The following is a 7,702-nucleotide window of genomic DNA, read 5'->3' as shown; positions in this document are numbered from 1 at the left end:
CAACACACACCTCGCAAGGTTATGGTTGGGAGTAGATAAGGTGTTGCAGGTTAAATGCTTGATAAAGAGGCTTGGGAGGGCTACAGTTGAGTCAGGAGATAGGTTCTTAACCAAAGGATAAAACAAATTAACGAAAACTAATATTCCTATAAGTGTTACTTATTTGTATGTTTATAGCTAAAAATGTCTGTGTGTTTTAGAGCGCCAGTAGTAAGATAAACTGGAATTGTTGTGTGAGTTTATTCATAGAACATAACACACACACACACACATACACACACACACACCAATTCCAGATTATCTTACTAATGGTGCTCTGAAACACTGAAATCACAGATTTTCTTTGAAGAAATTTTAGGGACAAAAATACTTAGGTGCTAGTATCACAGATGTTCCAGCAGATGGACAATCGTGTCTGAAAAGCACGTGTCACCCAGAAATTGTTAAACGGCATAGAGAAATTAATCTCAATGGTCTGACTAGTGTAGGTAAAATATACTGTTTTAGTATTTCTATTTTGAAGGTTAGAAAACTTTTGGCTCCCCTAATTCTATGCTTCTTTTTATTCTTGCATTTGTCTTCCTTCTGTTCATTTGGATTCTATTGTCACGTAGTTCCCTCTGAATTTGCCACAAATTGGAATTACTGCTTCCTTTGGATGACTTACTGAATTTAGTTTTTTCCGAATGAGGCAGTATCAGTATGGAAGCCTCCCTTTTTTCCTCAGTGACTGTCTGAAGCATCTGTCTGTCCATCTCCACCAACACCATTTAGAGACATGTGGGGTAGGCACTGTTTTCAAGTAAGATCCATTTTCTCCTCATATATACAAACATTACAATATATGCTTATGATAATAATAGTTATTTTCTATATTTTTGACATGAACATGACTGAGATTTTTTAAATAATCTATCTTTTATTGGTATTACCTATAGGTTCATAGTTTTATGTGGGCACTCAAATCTAAACAATGTAATAGGTACAGCATAACTAATGGATACAAATGATTTTAAGAAGGACAAAGGTATTTGCAGATGAAACCCTGTGAATGCACAGTTGCAAGGACGTATGTATTCATAATGAGAATTTGCATCTTCTTGCATTTTCATTTTCTCTTGTTACTGTGAAATATGCTCACTTTAAAGTTTATAACTAACAGACAGCAGATGGCGAAGGCAAAGATAAAAGCAAGAGGTGACTCGAATGACAGAATGTCCTTCTTTCTAAATTCTATAGAAAGATGCATTCTTGTGCTATTTCCCAAGACAGCCCTCAGAGTAAACTGCATAAAACAATTAAACAAGTTTCTTCTTATTCCAAAATATTTTATGCAATTTGTGTCAATCTGGATTATCTCTGTTTTCTATCACTCTGATGCTTTTGTAAGAATATTGCTCAGGTTATAATTTTTATTAATCATGAATATTCCAGAAACTAAAGTTGTCATTATCATGTGTTACAGATTTTGTAGTCATCATAATTATTCTATCCTTACATAATTCACACTTATAAAAGCACTCATATAAATATGATAAACCAGCATACATTATAGGTATCTGAATATGACAGCTTAATTCATATAAGCAAAAAGAAAAAATATTTTTTTAGCATCTACTAAAAGTGGTTGAGGAAAACAGTTCATAAACTTGATTTTATAAGAGAAATAAAAGTAAAATATATTTTCTGATTCTAGCAATAGTTTGATTTCAAAATAACTTTAAAAACTGAATATCTTTTCCTACCTCTCAATTTTAGTGTATACATATTTACTATAATAGATAATTATATAGAGAAAAAGATCAGTGTGAATATCAACATAGAATATAAGGAGTACCTTTCACTAAAATTTATTTATTTGAAGAACTAAATTTTTTTAAACAATGACAGAAGTTTTTATAATAGACCGGAAGTTAATTCTCCTCTCTGTCTTTCTTGTGAATTACACATTGCTCCTTAAAACCTCAATTAAGATACTTTTTTGCTAAGTGATTCTTGGTCTTTTGGATATACTCCTACTAGAGGAATTATAGGATCCAATGGCAGGTCAATTTTTAGTTCTCTGAGTGTTCTCCAAACTTCTTTCCAAAAGGAATGTACTACTCACACTTTCTTATAAAAAATAGAACACAACTATAGCCCAGGATGATGGAGAGAAGTGGAGTGGGAGGAGAGTGGAGGGGGGAGGTTTGACAGATGGAGGGTAAAAGGCGGGATCACACCTGTGGAACATGTGACAAGGGTACAAGTCAAATCTGTGACATGTAGAACATAGATGTTTTGTTACAATAATCGAGTAAATGAGGTGAAAGCTATGTTGATTGGTTAAATGTAATCAAGTTAGATTGTATAAAAAAATCAGCACATTGTACCCCACATATGCAGGAATGTATTCATGATCTATGTGTATTTGACTTAATAAAATAAATAAATAAATAAAATACAGGAGAGGTGAAAAGAAAAACTTCAATGCAAATATGACTATTGAAGTGATTGTAATCTAATGAACAGTAAATTACTATGACTTAAGTTACCATTTTCATATATGAAAAGACAGAATTTCTGTAGTTGACCACCTCCCTGTATTAACCACCTCCTTAAGTTGACCAAATTTCATAGCCCAAATATGTGCCATATGTACTCAATGGCAGTTCCTTATATTGATCACTTCTGTATATTGATCATTTTGTTATGGTTCCTTCAGTGGTCAACTGACAGATGTTCCATTGTATCTTCTTTGGGATTGCTGGGTCATATGGTAGTTCTATTTTTAATTTTTTGAGGAAACTTCATTGTTTTTCGCAATGACTATACTATTATGCATTCACACCAGGAGTCTTTCCTTCCTTCTATATCTTCATCAGCATTTACTGTTTTTTTTTGTTTGTTTTTTTATAATAGCCATTCTAACTAGAGTGAGATCACATCTCATTGTGCATTCCATCTTCAATTTGCATTTCTATGATGATTGGTGATATTGAGCATTTTTTTTCACATACCTGTTGGTTATTTGTATCTCTTCTTTTGAGAAAAGTCTGTTTAGGTCTTTCACTTATTTTTAAATCAGATTATTTATTGTTCTTTGTTTTGTTTTGCTATTGAGTTGAATTCCTTATATGTTCTAGATATTAATCTCCTGTCAGATGCATGGTTTACAAATACTTTCTTTTATTCCATAGGTTGTTGTTCACTGTATTGCTTGTTTACTTTGCTGTTCAAAAGCTTATTAGTTCATCTGTTTTTGCTTTTATTGCCCATGCTTTGAAGTCTTATTGAAAAATTAATTGCCAAGCCCAACTTCTTGAAGGATTTCCCTGTGTTTTCTTCTAGCGGTAGTATAGTTTAGGGTCTTACATTTAAATCTTTAATCCACTTAGAGATTTTTTTAATATAGTGAAAGATAAGGGTGTAGTTTCACTCTTCTGCATGAGAATATTCACTTTTCCCAGCACCATTTACTGTATTAATGGAATAAAGCACAAGAACCATGTGATTATTTCAATTGATGCTGAAAAATCATTTGATAAAATTTAATATCCCTTTATGATGATAACCCTCAACAAACTAGGTATAGAAGAATATTAATACAATAAAAGCTAATATGACAAACCATAGCTAATATCATACCGAACAGGGAAAGGTTGAAAGCTTTTCCTCTCAGATCTAGAAGATACTTACTGCTTTTATTCCATATAGCACTAGTAATTCTGACCAGGACAATTAGACTCTGGAGAAATAAGTAAAAAGCATCCAAATTGGAAAGGAAGAACTCAAATTTCACTTGTTTGGAAACAGCATGATTATAGATATAGGAAACTTCAAAGATTCTACCAAAAAACTTGTAACTGGAGGGCGATGCCTGTGGCTCAGTGAGTGGGGTGCTGGCCCCATATACCAAGGGTGGTGGGTTCAAACCTGGCCCTGGCCAAACTGCAACAAAAAAATAGCTGGGCGTTGTGGTGGGCACCTGTAGTGCCAGCTACTCGGGAGGCTGAGGCAAGAGAATCACCTAAGCTGAAGAGCTGGAGGTTGTTGTGAGCTGTGACACTCAGACACTCTATTGAGGGCGACAAATTGAGACTCTGTCTCTTAAAAAAGAAAAAAAAAAAACTTTATAACTGGAAGTGAATTTAGTACATTGTCAGGATACAATATCAACATAGAAAGATGAATAGCATTTCTATACAACAGGAGCAAAATGTTTGAAAAAAGAAATCAAGAAAGCAATTCAATTTACAATATTTATAAAAAACAAAATGAAACACTAGAAATAAACTTACCCATGGAGGTGAAAGATCTCTACAGTGAAAATTATAAACCATTAATGAAACAGATAAAGAGGACAAAAAAAATTCGATGACATTTTTCACATATACATAAAACACCATAGGGTAGGACATAAAACCCATAGGTCAGGACAAAAGAGCCCAGATAGCCAGAACAATTTTGAGCATAGCAAAAGCAAAGCTAGAGGCATCACTTACCTTATTTCAAAATATTCTATAAAGCTATAGTAATCCAAACAGCATAGTACTGGTAGAATGCAAACAAATAGAACAATGGAGCAGAATAGAAGAGCCAGAAATAAATTCATGCCTTACAAGTAAATGATTTTTGACAATGGTGTCCAGAGTAAACATTAGGGAAAGGGCAGTCTCTTTAAAATTCATTTTTCAAAACATAATTCAATTAGAGCCATTGACTTATCCAAACCAGAAATTATTCTTTTTGCAATACTGATAGCAGAACAAAACAAAACAGAACAATCTACTTGGTAACCACAGTTTAAAAGCTCATGAAGTAAAATAGATATCTTTAATAACTTTTCCCTTACATTCTTTTTTTCTTTTTGAGACAGAGCCTCAAGCCATTGCCCTGGGTAGAGTGCCATGGTATCACAACTCACAGCAACCTCCAACTCCTGGGCTTAAGCGATTCTCTTGCCTTAGCCTCCCACCACAATGCCTAGCTATTTTTTGGTTGTGGTTGTCATTGTTTGGCAGGCCCGGGCCGAATTTGAACCCATCAGCTCTGGTGTATGTGGCTGGTGCCTTAGCCGCTTGAGCCACAGGGCTGAGCCTCTCTTACCTTCTTATTTGACATTGGCAAACTGTCTAATTTAGATGTATTGCAAAAATACGTAAATAGTGTTGGGAACCATGAAATCTCCCAGTCTTGCTATAAAGATGAATTATTTAACTTCCTTGAGCCTCGGTATTTTTAGTTGAAATTTGGAATTGTAATGGCTTGAAATTTTCTATAAAATATAAAGGAGGACACAAAATCAGAGCTATGCAAACTTATCTTTAAAAAGCAAATAGCTCCTACGTCAAAAGTTTGAAATGAAGATATTAAATTATCTTGTTATAGTACATTGATCACAATAAGATCTGGGAAGCTTTAAAGAAACAGAAATATAAAAGTCAGAGAGGCTTATTCTAGCACATTCATTTTATCACATGCAGAGGGAATGGAACCTACAGCCATTTGATTTTGAGTACAGGAGTTCCTATGTACTATATCTTCAACAAGAGGTTGAGAACTCTTTCTATATTATAGTCACATTGACTCTTTTATTTATTTTGTAATGATTATCAAATGTAATATGGTTGAAAGCACAGATTTAAAGCCCGATTGACAGAATTCAAATCCAAGTTTTGCTACTTTGACCTATACAACATTGAGAATGTAATCTCATATCACTATATCAGCTATTCCTCATCTGGAACTGTATTGTTATAAGGAAAAGATGGACTAACATTTATATAGTGATTTTAACAGTATATAACACATATAAGGAACTTTATAACTGTTTGAAATAATAACAACAACAATAATAGTTTTGCTTTTAACTTTTCCCTAAGAAAAAGATTGCTCTTTCAGGCAAACACAAGACTAGAATTTCTGAACCTTTGGGACTGAGGAGAAGTCTCAGACTATGATACATCTCAAAAGTCATCAATGCCAATATGGAAAGGTCCTTGGTGTAGAGGTAAAAAGCAGTGATAAATGCACATTAGAGGCTTGAAAACACATATGGAAGAGACACACTTTTTTAAAATTTTAGATTAATATAAAGGTATATACAATTAGGAAAACATAATTTGCATTTGTATGGTCAACTCCAAGGTGTGGTTGTGTCCTTTACCCAGGAAGTGTGCCATATACTTGCATATTGTTCCCCTTGGGTAGGAACCTGCCAATGCCCCCACCCTCTCTTCTTGAATTTATTCTTCTCTCCCATGTGAGCATGTTGTTATCTACATGTTTCAAACTAGTATTGAGTACATGTGATATTTGTTTTCAATTCTTGTCATACTTCAAGAGCCACACTCTGAAGGAGCTGGGATAAAAAAGCTAAAATTCAACTACAGTTCTCAGACTCCAAAGTCTGAGTTATGTCTGTCTATTTTTTTAAAAACATTTTATAATATTATAGTAAATTTCAAATATATATAATATAATAGTAGACAAAATAGTATAAAGAATTCTCATCTACCCATCACCAGCTTCAATAGCTATCAACTCATGGCCAAACTCGTTTCATTTTAATTTTTTTGTCCACTTTTCCTATCTTCAGATATTTAAAAAAAGAGTTTGTGTAAATTAGCAAATAATGAAAAAATCCTAAACTTTGAATTAAATAAAAAGTAAAAATTTTCATATGAGTTTCTTCAAAGTTTTACTCTTTTCAGGCTAATCTGGCTAATTTTTGTTGATGGCTATTTAAATATGAATAATGAAAATACACATGTATAAATATAAATTAAAGTTTAAAGCAAAAAATGTAGGGTAGGAACTCCATTATTTGCAATAGAGAACTCTTGGATTTATTGACTATCTGACAAAGGAATGAAACAAAAAGCATGAACTAAGTTTGAAGCATGGAGGGGTGAAGTTTAATACTTTGCAACTTTTCAACATTTTGTATACTACATTTTCAACTTTGAGTATACACAATGCAATGCCAATGTCATATTAATAATTCTTCAATTTCTTGGGCAATATTGGCATGAAATTATCCCTTTATCTGTTTATGGTTTTCTTTCTTTAGTCATTTCTGCTCTTAATCCTTTTAAATACTCCTATTTATACCCTCTGTGTCCCTGTACCTTTGCTAATAATGATAATTCTTCCTCTGATGTTCTTGTTATTCATGTTACTTAGATCTTCTTATCAAGGAAAACTCAGATAATATGCTACCTTACTTTGTCTAGCAATCCTCAAACCTCTATTCTTGTAGCACTTACTAGGTACCCTGCTTTGGGGATTCTTCACTGAACTCTCCTGACACTTGTTGATTCTGCATTGTTGAAAATCTAGGGGATATAATCTAAGGGGTGGAAGTCCATTGTGGTTTTGGTTTGTTTTTGTTTCTGTACTTTTCCCCTTTCAAATATTGTATGTATCTTGGGTTGTGATTACCATTATAATAGCAAATACTCTATAGTAGTTTGAGAACTATTTTCTTATTTGTGTCCAACATTGGACTGTGTACTTTTTGAAAGGCTAAACTTATTTATTTTATCTTTTTATTATTATTATCTGGTCCAGAACCATTTCTTTTCAAGGCATTTCATTAACTATCAAGAAATAATCACTAGCTGTCACATTGCAGCTGTATGTATTTAGATTGATTGACCATTGTCAAACTCTAAGTATTTAAAATATTTCCATATTTACACACAATTAACTTCAGCCT

The sequence above is a fragment of the Otolemur garnettii genome, unplaced genomic scaffold, assembly GCF_000181295.1.
Source record: "Otolemur garnettii isolate 467f Iridium unplaced genomic scaffold, OtoGar3 scaffold00059, whole genome shotgun sequence".
Lineage (NCBI taxonomy): Eukaryota > Metazoa > Chordata > Mammalia > Primates > Galagidae > Otolemur > Otolemur garnettii.
Note: the sequence above shows the minus strand (reverse complement) of the source record.